The following is a 16861-nucleotide window of genomic DNA, read 5'->3' on the forward strand; positions in this document are numbered from 1 at the left end:
GACCTACTCAGAGTCTAGGCGGGTATACCTTTGTGAACTAAATTCACACTTTCAAAAGATAAATCCACAGCAAACCAGTCCAGAAAACCAGTGGATCTAATCACCTTGAAACTAACTAAAAGAAAGGAATGAAAATTATACTCATATTCAGTATTTTGACCCACAAAACATGTAATAGACAACATCAATCTATACCAGTGCCTTATCCAAGGTCACAGAGTCATCTAAATTCAAACAATACTCCTCAAACAAAATATCTTTAAGAAAGTATTACAAAAACTTCTGAAATATTCTCCATTAAACTTAGAAAAGCTCAGATAAATTTCTACAGTGTTTTCTTACAATTCTTTGCAATCCTTTTTCTATTAGTCTTGGTATCCATTTATAACAATATGGATGCACATAGCTTTAGAATTTCCTAGGAGAATTTGTTACAATCATTTCTTTTTGAGAAGAAGTTACAAAGACTTCTACAAAAATAGTTACAAGTCCTTTTCGACCTCTGCAGCTTCCTCTACTTGTTGTCCGGTTGCAACTTCTTCTAACTGTTCAGGAGCGCCCTCTAACTACTCTACATCCTGGACGGCATATTTTATTGTCCACTTATTATACACATCATCAGTTGGCTACGTGAAGTTAATCACTTTTGCCTTTGCCTTGGTCAACCTCTTCCAGGAATTTCTCATCTTGTTGACTTCTGAATTGAGAAAACCATAATGAGATTTGATTTTCTCTATCTCCTAAATTGTCACAACAAAGAAGGAAGTATCATCTAAATCAACAATTCCTTTTATTCTGGGTGACAGTTTGGCTTCTAATTCCTTAAGCCACACTTATTTGTCCTTCAGCTGATCTGGGCTGACAAAAACTTCTAGGAGCAATTCAAAAACCTGATCAGCATACTCCTTTTTGTACAAGTTGATTTTCCTATTAGCATTATCCACCCCTTCTACCAATTTTACTAAGTCCTTGGTGGTGTCACAAGTGGATTTGATGATAGGATCAGCCCCTACTTCATCATAAGATACACAAATAAGCTCCAAGTCCTGCTCTCTAGGCTTCCACTTGTCAAAAATAGGTGTCAAAATGGCCTTATCTCCCTTAAGCTCATTCCACATATCCAAAATCTTGCTTATGTTATTATATAGTAGTGAGGCACTCATGGTATCTACAAAAATTGAAATGGTAGCCCTTACTCTTTCCTCATACTTCTTTGCATACAAGGCCTGAGCTTGTTTTAAATTCTCTAATTCTTGAGGAGTAATCTCAATCATTTGGGAGCTAGAAGGTGCTGGAGATGGTGGGAACTCAATGATAGGGCTGGTAGGTGGAGGTCTTGCAGGAGAAGAGGAGATCATCAGTGTTGAAGACTCACCTTGATGGTACTATCATATCAATTGGCTTTGCAGCTTAGCAATGATGCTATCTTTACCTCTTACCTCTTCCTTAGCACTGTAGTAAGCCTTCAAAATTGTCTCTAGCTTGACTTGGAGGTCTGCTTTTTCCTTAGCTTCCCTTTCTGCTACTACAACACTAAATTTTGCAGTCTCTAGCACAGTGCTAGCAGCTTCCACCACCCCTGTGTTCTACACTCTCTTCACTATCATTCCACCAAGGTAGCTTGACCCTGGGGTATCTTTACTTCTCTTATTCTCATCTCTCTTGAGAGACCACATGACAAGTGCAGCATTATCTTTGCTGAAAGTGATTCCCTCCATGGGCTTGGTTTCTTTTCTCACTGCCTCCAGTACCAAGGCATTTGCTATGTCCCACTCAGGGAGAATGAGCACTCCAGCTTGTGCCACCATATCTCTTCCTTGCTCAGGAGTGATGGTCTTAAAACTCATCCATCATTTCTTGCTTTATTTCCTCCTCCACTAGAGCTAGATCTTTGTGGGGCTGCTCACCTTTTCTCTTCTCACATCTTGCATTGTATTTGTCTATATTCTGCTTCCATACAAACTGCATAAATACTCCTGATGTAACAAAACTATTGTCAGCCAAGAAGTCATCACTGGCCTGCTTGATCTCAGGATCCCACTCCTGGCCCTTAAATTCATTGGTAGTGATGTTCATTTCAGTAGCAAGGGGCTCTTCTGGCATTCCCTCTTCTACTTCATCATAAGTGTAGGCTATTTCTCCTAGACTGCCTAATTGTATCAGTTGTTTAGCTGCTGCCTGTTCATCTCCTATGTGAATAGGGGATTGGGATGGAGAGTACAAGGGTGTATCAGATTGTACTTCTTTTCCTACTCTCTACTTCTTTGGCCTCTCTTGAATGCCAATGACATCTTGTATCTTCCTCTTTCCTTTGGAGGTAGAGGGCTCCCCTGTTATAGGCATCAGCACACTATAATTAGATTTCTTGTGCAATGTATAGTCACTAGGAGGGATTGCTCTGGTGGAGGCAGACCTACTTAGAACCATTCTTGCCTTTTCAGGGTTTCTTTTAATCACAGCCTCCCTCTTTTCTTCAGAGTCTGCATTACATCCTCAAAGAAAACAATTAGGAACTTTATTTTCTCCTCAAAAGGGAAAAAGCTAGACAATGGGTCATAGCTGGCATCAAACTAATGTACGAAATCTAAGGCTTTCTTATAAGCCACCCATTTTTCCTTCCTCAGCTCCTGCTCATCTAGATCAAACTCATTTCTAATGAGGTCTTCAGGAAACTGGAATTGATGGGGTCTACCTCTGCACACTGCTCTCTTTCTAAACATGCCATTGAAGAAGTCTTCTGGATCAGCACACCTTGATATTACAGTTGACAAATGATAAGGTTTGAGAAAATCTTCAAAACAATTCCAACCTCCCTTAGTTATTAGAAATTGATGGGCTATAGTAACCGTAGGGAAAATAGTCCCTTTACCCCTGCCTGTTAGCTCTGCTTCTTGCACACTACCACTTTGTCTGAGAACTTCTGCAATTCCCACTTTGAAAGGGACCTGATAGGGCAATAAGAATGGAGTGCCTCTGAAACCAAAAAATCTGAAAACTGTGGAGACAGGGTATAAGTAAATATCACCCCAATTATGAACAATCTTTATACTTTCTGCAAATTCTTTTGGTCTAATATATTCCAAAAGAATCTTGGGGATTCTTGGGTTTTCTGAACAGAGGAGAGTTATAATCTTTGATGCAAAATATTTATCAAATTTTAAGAAACGGACATCATCTCTTTCCCATGACAGCACTGTACTCCATAATTGCATTAGCATCTTTTCTCCCTCTTTCTCTTTTATGAGGTCCAATCCACTTGCAAAGTAATCACCACCTTTGAACAAAAATAGATGCATGAGGAGTGAATACCATCCAAAAGGCCTATCCACCTTCCCATTTTTTATTCCTATCAACCCTCCACAGATAGCATCAATAATGAAAGAAGCATAATCAAATGTTACTGCAAGAGAAGGATTCAAAATCTGAGCAATCATTAGCAAGTAGTGATTGGGCATATTTGCCTCAGCATCCTCTCCTAAAATCTGGCAAAATGACCAATACATTCCCTTAGCCCTAAGGGTGAACAGATTCAATGAGAAAGGCTCAGTGTTGGGTCCTACAACTATCAACCCACCTATCTTCACAAAAAATTCCTTAAGAGGCCCATTTCTAAGGTGGTTCCTCTATGCACTGTATACTTGAGCTAATGATTTGAAGTTAATGGGTTCCAAAAAATTGGTAAACTCATTAAGCCCAAAAGCACTTCTAAATTCTTCATTATTGATTTCAATAATGGCTTTCCCATTTATATCCCTAATGCCCTTGTGACTGGATCATAATTATGTGCAATTTGAGTCAATAGATCCATATCCATGAATACTCCTGGAACTACCAATTTCCCTACATCTAACTCCTAGATGCTATTCTATGGGGCTAGGGAGTTTCTCATTCCGAATCCAACTTTGAATAACCCCAACCCAGACAACCCAACTTGTGGGTCTCTCAACCAATTGCCCTTATCATATAGCCCTTCTCCTATTTTCAAACAAGGAGCTCTTGGCACTAATTCTTTTACTTTTGATGCCTGATTAGTTGACAATGTCAATTGTTCAAGAAAATCATCACAAATGGCCCACTCCTGATAATTAACTTTCCCAAAAAAATTTCTCTTAGGTGCCATTTTGAAATATGCAAGTAGTTAAACTATTATCCCCAACTGATTTTGTGACAAATCAAGACCTCAATTAACACGCACTGCAAAGAAATTGCCACACGAGAGTACAAGAAAACCTATTTTTAGCTCGAAGGAATCCACTCTGCAACTGAATTGACTTGCTCTGTATTTGAAGAAAATAGCTCTGCAACCACTCTTCTACAACAATTCTTTCGAATGATACCTTTACCCAATCGACAGGAGATCATATATGGTACCCAAGCTCTTAACTGCAACATTGATACCACATGCTTCGGCCATCCCTTCAGAATTGAATTCATGAGAGAATTCAAATTTTTCGCTCCAACGGGTCACAACATTCCTGCACATTCTTTCCTTTTTCTCTTTCGATGTTTTGCAAAGCATAACCTTCAGGTAATTTCGTTAAACGAAATCACGCCAACTATCCTATCAAAGGAAACCTAATTGGCCTTTACAGTGACTTAACAGCCTTGCCTTTGCCCCGGGCCCCACCTCCTTTTCGTCATTTTGCGGGCTTTATCCTTTGAGCACTTCTCCTTTGCGAAGCCACGCTAGGCGTTAGATGGAACTCTAACTGCTCGGCGTTTAACTCTTACCAAAACCGTCGACTTCTTCATTAACCGCGCCTTTACCTTGACTGCTAGCAGTCTTTTGCTATTTCATGAAGCTTAAACAGCTTTCAACTTCGGGCCACGAAACAACGTGAAGCGTTGGATCAGATTGGAGATGACCATCCTTTAAGGGAAACCTTTATGCTTGCTTTACTTACACCACCTTTTCATTGGTTACTGGCTACCATGTGGAAATCAACCATTAGCCTTGGAAAACTCTTCGCATTTAGTTCAACGTTAGCCACATGTCCCTCCCTTATAACCGCCGGTTACACCTTGGTAGGCCCTCAACTTCTTCTGAAACCTCGAGTCAATCGACACGTCACCATCTAGCATTACACATGGATGAACCCTTTTTTCTTTCGCTATTTCGTGAAGCTTATCCTTTGGTTGGTTCACAACTGTGAAATAACACGAGCCCTTAGATCAAAATGGAGTTGATCCTCTTTTAACCTCACGCTTTATCTGTCTTTGGGGCCAAAAAACCTTTTCGCCATTTCACAGGACATAAAACATGAGCACTTTACCTTTGCGAATTCACGCAGGCTGCTAGATTAATTTTGACTTGCTCGATGCTTAACAATATTAACTGAATCCAGCAGACGTGGGCCCTCTGACTCAACTTCATCCACCTAGCATCTAGTCACTTTTAAACTGACATGTCAACCTTTCATTTGCTGAGTGAAAACACTGGGTTCCACCTCATCCTTGCCACTTGTATCTGCCAGATCACTTCTTATCCTGCGGCATGACTCACCTCTGGGACCCACCTTTTAACCCTTAGACCTGCCTTGTTGATTATTGTGGCCTCTACCACATGCCATCATCTTACTCGCCCTATTGACCAGCTGGACCGTCTGCTCGGAGTGCCATGTCACTTCGCTACTTCACGAAAGCTAACTGTCAAGCATCTTCATCCTACGAAACAGCGCGAACCGTCAGATCAGATTGGACTTGATCACCTTTTAGTCACTCAGAAAGTCTTTGCTGCAGGGCCCCACTAGACGTTTTCACCATTTCATGAAAGGTATTTCACTTGCAAGTTCAGGCTGCGAAATAACGCCAGCCATTGGATCTTGATGAGATGAAGTCGTTTTAAACCGAGCCAAATGCACCATTTAGAATGCATTTCCTTTTCGCCATTTCGCGAGTCATAAACCACGTGCAACTTCGCCTAACAAAATAGCGAAAAACATAGATCTACTTGAGAACTACGCACAACTTACTGGGCCCGACAACATTAGGAAGAAAAGAAATAAGGCATAAATTTTTCAATTAATTCGACAACCGCCTAGGCAAATGACACGGGGGGACACCTCCTACGCCGAGACCCATTACTTAAGTGGATAAAGTAACGAAGGAATAGAAACCAGAGGGTTTTTTGATAAAACATTGAATGATTTAAAATTAAAACCCTAAACCCCTAGGACCTAACACAGAGCTAAAGCAATTGATAGTGTGTCTAATTCAAAATTCCAAAAACTTAGCCAATCATGGGAAAGGAAAACCCATTTTTTAAACAGTGATAACATGTTCAATGTAAACTTCTTCTTCTATATCGCCATTCAAAAATACAGATTTGACATCCATCTGATATACCTTGAAATCTTTATAAGCAACATAAGCAAGCAACAATCTAAGAGCTTCAATTTTAGCAACCAAAGAAAAAGTTTCTTCATAATAAATCCCTTCTTGTTGTGAATATCCTTTGCAGACTAGTCTAACTTTATTTCTGAATACTTCACAGGCTTCATTCAATTTGTTCCTAAAAACCCATTTAGTACCAATAACATTTTTATCCTTAGGTCTAGGTACAAGTTCCCAAGTGTTGTTCTTTTCAATCTAATCTAACTCTTCTTCAATGGCTCTTATCCAGTTATTATCTTTATAGGCTTAAACAACATCTTTAGGTTCAACTTTATAAATCAAACATACGTCTTCTGCAGCTAACATTCTTCTAGTCATCACACCTTTATTCTTATCACCAATATTCTGATTCTTAGAATGATTTAGTCTAACATACCTCATAATCTTCTGATTATTCCGATCCTTAGGTTCCTACACATCATCACCACCAGAAGCAACATCCAAATTTACAATCTCTACCAGATCATTTTTCTTAGGCTCTTCAGGTTGAATAGGAGCTAAAACAACATGTTGACCTTCATCATTAGCTCTTATATCCTTCCCAAGGTTTTCATCCACCTTCACATTTGCACTCTCAACTACCTTTCTTAGTCTCTTGTTATAGTACCAGTAGGCTTTGCTATTTGTAGAGTATCCCAAAAAGATACCTTCATCACTTCTATCATCAAACTTTCCAATATCCTCATCTCTCTTGATATATCATTTGCCACCAAAAACTTTGAAATGTTTCACAGTAGGAACATGAGAAAACCAAAACTCATAAGAGGTCTTACCGATATCACCTTTGATATGAACTCTATTGAATGTATATACTACAATGTTAATAGTTTCTCTTCAGTAGACCTTCAGAACATTTCCTTCAATCAACGTGGTTCTTGTAGCATCCAAAATAGTACAGTTCTTCCTTTCAACAATCCCATTATGTTGTGGGGTCCTAGGAGCAGATAGATGTCTTCTGATTCCATGCATCTCATAGAAAGAATTAAACTCACCGGACTATAATTCTCCACCTCTATCAGATCTCAGACACTTTAGCTTCAATCTGGACTTAGTTTCAACTTTAGCTCTGAATATCTTGAATTTCTCAAATTCTTCTGATTTTTCCTTCAAAAAGACAACCCACATCATTCTGAAATAATCATCAATTAACAACATAAAGTATCTATCACCCTATACACTTTTAACATCTATAGGTCCACACAGATCAGTATGCACAAGATCTAACAATCCATTAGATGTATACCATTTTCTCTTGAAATAAATCTTTGTTTTCTTACCCAATTGAGATTTCTTACATACCGAATTAACAAGTTTAAGAATCTTAGGTAGATCCCTAATAGCTTGTGTAGAACTTGATGAATAATCATGAACAACTAATATCCTAATTGATACTGAGAGGGGAGTGAATCGATACAGACAAAAACTTTCTCCAATACTTTGACACTCTCTTAACACGAATAATCGATTATCTATACCATTTTACTTAACCATAGCAATATCGGTTAAATAGAAATGCTTCAGACAACTGAACCGGTTAACCAAAAGTACTTTAACAAATCTCAGATCTTGATAGCTACTTTACCAGTTTAGTCATGCATGAGTAGCATCAATAATACCACAATCATTTAGCACTGCATGCATATTCAACTTTAATCAAAAACTACTCAATCATCACATGGAAACTCACAACCCATAACACACAGATTTTTCAAATGGAAACCCAAATGGGAAAAACCATGGTGGGCATGAATACCCACAAGCTTGTTTTGAACTCTTTTGAAGTTCTCTTTGTTAGGAGCCTCGTCTAGTTAAAGACTTTACAATAAGGTTCTGTTAGGAACCGATCCTGTTAGGGATCACCTGGTTAAGGGATGGCTATAAACCCTATTAAAGGTTACCTCGCTAGAGGATTTAAAGAATTCAATGAACTTGAGTCACCTGGTTAGAGGATTTGCAACAAGCCTGTTAAGGCTACCCAGTCAAGGGATTTTCCTTCTATTGAAATGGTTAGAGGTCAACAGGTAAAGCTCTAATCTGATAACAGCACTACTTGCTATGGCAAATCCTTTTTGGCTCCTCTCCTCTGCAATCACACTCTGCAGATTCCATACTTCTGGTTTGGCAAGTATCTCAACATGCGGACACACACACAACTTTTGCCAACACAAACAATAACAAACATCATCAACCTTATAGACAACAATTAGGTCGGCAGCATAAACCCTAAATCCTAAACATTTTAGGTTTACAATTACAAGCGGTCCAATCCTGACCATCCAAACATATTGCATAGAGTGAAATGATCTAAAATAAATCTCAAGTCATTCTGCATCGTCCAATCTTCACCGCATTTGGAAATCAATAACCCATCACGTGCACTTCACACACCACTTAGAACATCACGCATTCTTGAGGTAGGCATTCAATGCATTCAATCTTCATGCGCAAGATCCTCAAGGAAATCCTTCACATGCACATAACTGATGTGGCATTCTGATCCTTATCCTTATCATTCACAAAACACCATCAGTTGCACCGCACAGGCCATACCGAAAACCCTAGAACTGAATAGAGACTACCAACCAGTAGTCACACTTAGTGAACCCTAACACCGGTCCACTCCATCCCGGTTGACCATAACCGCTTCCAATCTTCATACTGGTGCATACCGGTTCACCTGCTTGAGCATATATTGACATCAATGACAACATACATTGTCATGGCTTCATCATATGCCAATAGAACTAATCTTGATCAATGAATCAAGGTTTACATGACACTTTCTTCTATGCCAGAACAAACTCTCATCTATCTTAGAAATCAAACAACTTTTTTTACCGCATTCAAATGAAAAATGTTACCTTCAGTCTTAGTTCCAAATGCAATCCCTATACCAAAGGCATTCAAGATCTTGCATTTACCATCTTTGAATTCTAGATCATAACCCTTATCAACCATCTGTCCAATACTCAAAAGATCATGCTTCAAACCTTCAACATACAAAACATCATCAGTTTTATGCTTACCATCAAAAGAAATATAACCTTTCCCATAGATTACACAGGCTTTGTCATCTCCAAATATGACTATTCCACCATCATACCTTTCTATTCTTAAAAATTTTCTTTTATACCGGTCATATGATGTGAACAATTGTTGTCAATCACCCATTCACCCTTTTCATCTACCTTAGTAGCCAAATCTTTCTCCTCAACAAAATAGCTAGTGGAATCAATAAGCATAGGTCTGTACTCTTTAATGGCAATAAACTCAACTTCATCTCCTTCTGATTCATCATCTATAACACCTTCATCTACAACATAATAATAGTTCTTCTGGTTCCTAAGCTTCTGGTTAAACTTATAAGGCTTATCATACTTATCATGCTTCACATATCTATCATTCCTATCATGCTTATCAAACTTATCATGTATGTCATACTTAGCCATTCTCTCAGAGCATCTAGAAGGAAAATGTCCTATCTTATTACAAGAAAAACATTACAAGGGAAACTTTCCATCATACTTACTGGGACCTGTTGGCCATTTGGTGGAATTGATTATGTGTGGCATTGATGTTTTGTCATTGATGCCAACACTAGTTGTTTGGATGCTTTACCGGCACTGTTCTGGTCCCGGTAGGTTGAGAGGTTTTTGGTTGATTTGGATCTGGCATGATCTGGTAGGTTCCAGTATAGTTTGGTGATGGAATTGGCTTGTTCATGATACTCATGCTCATATTTGGTCAGTTGGTTTTGGTCTGGTGATCAGATGCTATCCTACTTGCCTAGAAGCTTAGTTTCTAGTTTCGACGAGGGTTTCACCAATGGAACTTTTGATGAAGATCTTTGATGAATTGCATAAGTGGTATTAGTGCATCTTCTGGTAGAATTCCAGGATGTTTTTGGTGATCATGTTCGAGACTTGGCAGATGGAGATCATTATTGTAGTGTGTGGACCTATATTGGATCCCAGTTGATCTAGGTTATGGACCGGCTTTAATGTAACGCGTGGATTGGACCTCTCGATGTATTTTTGGGATGTCTTATGTGTTGGATATTATTTGTTTGGTATAAGGCTAACATGGTTTGTAATTATGTAATTGGTTTATTATCTAGTGGCCGACCTGATTATTTATGGTCGAGGGTTTGTATATATAGATGAAAGATCTCATTTTAGATCATCATAGTTATGTTAGAGGTCATGGTCAAGGAATGTAATGTGCGAATAATGTAATATCATTCAGGCAGAGGAGTTGGTCGGTCATTAGAGATCGAACTGGGTCTATGTAAGAGGATTTAGTCCTCTGGTATTGAGCTTAACTAGAACTGTACTTAGGCATAGGAGATGTTATCTTTTACAGTTCAACACTTCTCTGGATTGTAGTCTGGATTTATATGTAGTCAATGAGACTCCTTTTGTGATGAGTAGTGCACTCTAGGTTGTTGGCCTTCTTGCAAGTGCAGGCCCCTCAATTGTAATTCACATACTTACTATAGAAGTATTATGTGACTGTGGGGAGGCTTCCCACCATGCTTTTTCCCTTTACCGGGTTTTCCACGTACAAATATTGGTGTCATGTGGATGGTATTTATTATGTGATTATTGTTTATGATTGATTGGTTTAACTATTATTCTGGTATTAATGGGTTCTGGTATTAAAGTTTAAATTTCTAATAGTTTTTGTAGTACCCCTACTAGTTTGAACTCATTAGACTCATATTTTATTATTGGTTGTTTTTCAATGGATACATTACCATGCCATATTATTCAGATTTTTATGACATTATGCTTTATTTGGAGATGGGATGTATAATTTATTTGCAATATTTCAGTACTTGTGATTTATGGCATTTTATGTATTATTGCTATGTACTGACATTTTACTTTCTTTATGCAATGTGGAATTATATGTTGTGTGTTTGCAAGTGTATTGGATGCAAGGGGACAATTTTCCTTCACTCATTTTGGTGAGACAGGGAACGTCGCGATTCTCCTTCATCGGTGTGTATGTCATGTTTTCTATATATATATATATATATATATATATATATATATATATATATATATATATATATATGCATGTGTGGTTCGGTGATGCAGGATATTGCAGGTACAAGTACCGGGTAGGTACGGAGTATCGTCTCCACCTGGCTTCATAGGCCTGAGCATGCCTTATATTTTCCAATGAAAGTGGAGGAGATAGTAGTTGACCCTATTTTTACTCATTTACACTCGTATGAGTGTCGTCAGTTAGTCGTTTTGTCAATTAGTTCGGTCTTCGTATTTTGTCATTTTATCTTTTATGGGTAATTGCTTGAGATTTGTTTAATTTGAGTGTTTTAGTGGATTTAATTAATTAATCAATTAATTTTATGAAATTATCTCGTTATTGTATTGTTTATGCATTGAGATTATAAATTTAGTTAATTAAAGAAATTATTAAATTAAGCTGCATGGTATTAAAAATATATTTTTATTTAAAAATAAATAAATGAATAAAAGGATTAATTAGAATTTAAATATTGTTTTAATTCTTTATTTAGAAAAGGAATTAATTGGAATTAAATTATTGTATTAATTCTTTATTTAGAAAATTAATTAATGTGCATGAGAAAAGTAAAGAAAGAATAATGTTTTTTAATTATTGCATGTGATAAATTTAGAAAATAAAATAAATAAATTACTATTATTCTAAATTTAGGTTTTTTGTGAAAGAGCTATTGAACCTAGAATTTTAGTTTAAATAGGGGTTAGGTCTTTATTTTAGAACACAGACAGGAACACACAGGAATAGGTCAAGAATTTAGGTGAAGAAAATTTTTTAGAAGTTATTGAAGGGATTAGGGCTCTTCTACAAAATTCTTCCAGGAAAGCTTTACCAGGTTGGATGATTTCTTAGTTTTGTGTTTTATTAAAAATATTTCTACTTTTCTCTGCTTGATGTGTGTGTAAAATAATTGTCAAATCCAAAACTCTCTTCTGGTGAATTCGAGTTGTGTTTGAAAAATTCATGCCTGATGTGTATTTCTTGTTTGTGGAAAGAATATAATTTTGTGAAAATTAGAAAAATTGTTATAGAAAATTTGTTAGAATTTAGGATGCATGGAAAATTTGCAAGATTTGTGTAAAAAGGGTATTTACCTGAGAAATGGTTTTAATTACCTTAAGAAAATAAATTTAATTATACATTAAATTTATTTAGGTTAATTGAATTTTTTTTTTTTAAAATGAAGAAGGATTGAAATTTTGTTAAAATGGAATTATGGGAAAAATATTGTTTTTTGTTAAAATTTGCAAGATTTGTGTAAAAAGGGTATTTACCTGAGAAATGGTTTTAATTACCTTAAGAAAATGAATTTAATTATACATTAAATTTATTTAGGTTAATTAAATTTAAAAAAAAAATGAAGAAGGATTGAAATTTTGTTAAAATGGAATTATGGGAAAAATATTGTTTTTTGTTATTATTGTTGTTAAAATTTTATTAAAATGAAATTATTAAAATATATATATATATATATATATAAAATAATTATAAAAAATAATTATAAAAAAAAATATAAATTAAAAAAATAATAATAATAATAATAAATTTATTACCTACGGTAGCATCCGCTACCGATGGTAGCAGCTACCATGCGGTAGTAGTGCTACCGGATGGTAGTACTAGCTACCGGCGGTAGCATAGGCTACCGTGACAGACCTTTTTGCAATAATTAAAGTGGTTTTTATAATTTTAATTAATTTTTAAACCCTATCCACTGTTTCGGGTTTTGTACCCAAGGAATTAAATAAATTAGATATTATTATATGTATTTATATAAATAAATATATGTATATTCATATATGTGTTTATATATATGTGTGTTTATATATATATATATATATATATATATATATATATATATATATATATATATATATATATATATATATATATATATATATATATATATATATATATATATATATATATATATATATATATTAAATATTAGATATATTTCTTTTGGTAGTTATTATAATATTTTAAATGTTATTTGAAATATTATTTAATTACAGTTTGGAATGTTAATTTAAATAAATATGTTGAAAATACTTTAGGAGAATTATTTGTATTTTTAAATCTTTTTGGACAAATGACAAAGTGAATGTTTTTTTGTATTAAAAAGTTGTAAATTCTTGTTATCTGGAAATTAGTAAATTTCATGCTTTGACTGTTTTTAAGGAAAGATTGCTTATAATAGGATCTTGCGTATATCGTGTTCTCAGTCAAGTTTTATTTCATTGCAATTTTTGTTAAAATTGTCATTGTGTCCTATTTTGTTATTTCTCCTAGACCAGGTGTTGTTGTATAACCTATTTGATATGAGCCATTGTGTGTCTTTGTCCAAATGGTCATTCTTGGGTTGGTATTTGTGTATCCATCACCTGTATTTGTCTGGATTGTTTATGGTTGCCTGTTTCGCCATAGAGTTCTCATAGAGAGAAACATTTCCTGTTAGTGTCCTAGGAGAGAGAGTGGCTTTCGAGCGGGGGCCATGCCCGAAGTGGATGACAAGATAACCCGTCGAAAGTTAGTTAAAAAGTGATAACCTAATAATTGATTAGGGGGTGGGTAGATTAAATATTAATTAAGATAAATGTGCCTCGTGCATAGGTGAGTGCTTGTACAAGGCTCATGATGTTACGAGAAGGCCTGGAATGGCAAACATACCACCTTGTCTTCACGAAAGGATTGGTAGGGTCTGCATGAGACTTAGTTGGAACTGGAGGCTCGGGAGAGGTTACCAGGAGAAACCCGACTATGGGGGTCGGGACCTATGGAGGTTGTACCATGGTAACTGTCAAGCTATGCGATGACACTCTCTTCTTAGAGTCACTAGTGTTTTGTGAGTTGTGTTACATGGATGGTTGCAGAGTCTTGTAGTCCTTTTGTACTTGTCTTACCTTGCTTGCTTGAGGGTTTCTACTATCTCCTAGCACGGTGGGGTGGTTCCATTTCGGGATCACATGGTCGGGTGGTAGTGCCACTTCCCATCGGATGTTCTGGATTGTATCTTCAGGCAAGGAAAGGCTTCGCTGGTGTTTCTTGGATCGTGGTTTATGTACTAGCTCTTGTTCGAGATCATTGTTCAGTTGAGACCTTGTGGTCATTGTATCAGACTTTTATGTAACCTTGATATTGTATCTTTGTAACCAGTGGTATTATTGGAAGCCATGTATTTATGGATATTGTAATATTATTATGTCAGTGAAATGAATGTTATTGTTTTGATCTTATGTTTAAATGGTTTATGGAAATTGGATACATTGGAATACTTTTATTTCTTTATTGTGAAATTTGAAAGTATGTGTAATTTTAAACTTAAGTATTCAATTTATCTAATTAAATGGATTAACTGTGGTGTTAATATAATCTATGAAATTAATCTTCATTGGTTACCCTTAGGAAAAATTATGATAGACTTCCGCTATGTTGATAAACATGCAATGATTATAGTTAGTACACTTAGTCTTTAACAAAAAAAAAAAATTATTTCACCCTTTAGTTGCCTAGTTGTGTTGTTTTCCTTTAGGGTTCCTAGCGGGGCATTACAGTTTTCGTAATCTATGACAATTGATTCACCCCCCCCTCTCACTTGTCTTCTAGCTATTTGAATTGTCTAACAATTCATATCAAAGCCTTGGTCCTCTTTGCAAAGATCTTAACCACTTGAGGAAGATCTTTTAGCGACTCACAGTTCAAGTTCATCCAATCTTCTGGATCTATCTTTCGGAGGGATATTCCGAGGCTTGATGGAAAAAATTACATAGTATGGAAGATTTGGAAGGAGACTCATCTGAGATGTCTTGGCAAGGAGATTTGGGAGATCACATAGAGTGGTTTCACACCTTATAATCCAGGATCTGGCAATCATCCTCCATCAAACCTAGACAAGGAGCTTGAGAATGATTGTAGAGAAAGAGAAGCCCTCTTATGTGCACTTTCTGATCAGCAAATAATGGGATTAATCGACAAATTATCTAGAAAGGCTATATGGGATAAGATGGAGACTCTTAATGAAGGTGACCCTATAGTGAATATTGCTAAACTTGACGGTTATCGGGTGAGATATGAAAACCTAAAGATAGAAGAAGATGAAAGGATTACTGCATTCATAGAAAGGGTAAATAAGATTATTATGGGAATTCAATGTTGTGGTGGAACTCTGAGCAAAGATGAAATTGTTTCTAAAGTCCTTAGAGCCCTACCACCGGCTTACAAAATGAAGGCTACTGCTATTAATGAGTTGATAACAATGGCTAATACATCTATCAATAAAGATACTTTGGTTGGGAAACTATCTTCTTTTAAGCTTGAAGAATTTGGACCTTCTGGAGCTATGAAATATGAACCTGGTTTTCATGCATCTACATCTACAACCGGTAAGCAAGACAGGGAAGCTTTGTATGCAAAGGAATTAGAAGATATGAAGAGAGAAGATTATGAGTTTGAGCAACTTTAAGCACTATTTGCTAGAAGAGTACCTTAAAGACCGGTAGGAAGTAAGTATGAAGGAAAAGAACCTTTTAAATGTTTTGCATGTAATAAGATTGGTCATTTTGCATCTAGATGTCCTGAAAGGAATTCAAGATTTGAAGAAAGAGTTAGAAGATCATTTAAGCCTAACCCTAGATATCAGAACAAGTATAAGTATAAGAAAAACATATACAAATCATCCTACATAGTAGATGAGGAAGGTATTACTGATCCTGACGATGAATCGGCAGAAGACTCTGCTATTGGTTCTAACAATGGAAAAGAATGGGTGTTCCTGGCTATCAAAGAAGATGATCCGGCATTGGAAGAGAATGTACCTAAAGAGAAGGAACTTGCTACTAAAATTGAAGACAAGGATGAATGGGTAATTGATAGCAGTTGTTCACATCATATAACAGGAGATAAAGGGAAGTTTTTGTCTTTACAAAATTTTATGACAGTCTTGTTATATTTGGAGATGAAAAAGCATGTATGATCAAAGGAAAAGGAACTATATCATTGGATGGTAAGAACAATACTGATAATGTTTATTATGTTGAAATTTTGAGGCATAATCTTTTGAGTGTAGGATAATTGCTAGATAAGGGATTTCAATTACAGTTCAAAGATGAAAAATGCAAAATCATTAACAGATCTGGTTTAAAGATTGCAACCGGTACACAGACAAAAGGTAATATATTTCATTTGAACTCCAGTGAGAAGAAATGTTTGATTACACAGATTGATTAGAGTTGGCTATGGCATTAAAGGCTATGTCATGTAAATTTTGATTGCATTGTAAAGATCGGTTAAACTAAGGTAGTTAGGGATATACCTAAGATTATGAAGCCCTATAATCCGATATGTAAATAATGTCAAATGGTTAAACATGACAAAACTTGTTTTAGGAGTATACAAGATAAATCAAATTATGATCTTGATC

The sequence above is a fragment of the Cryptomeria japonica genome, chromosome 9, assembly GCF_030272615.1.
Source record: "Cryptomeria japonica chromosome 9, Sugi_1.0, whole genome shotgun sequence".
Classification (NCBI taxonomy): Eukaryota; Viridiplantae; Streptophyta; class Pinopsida; order Cupressales; family Cupressaceae; genus Cryptomeria; species Cryptomeria japonica.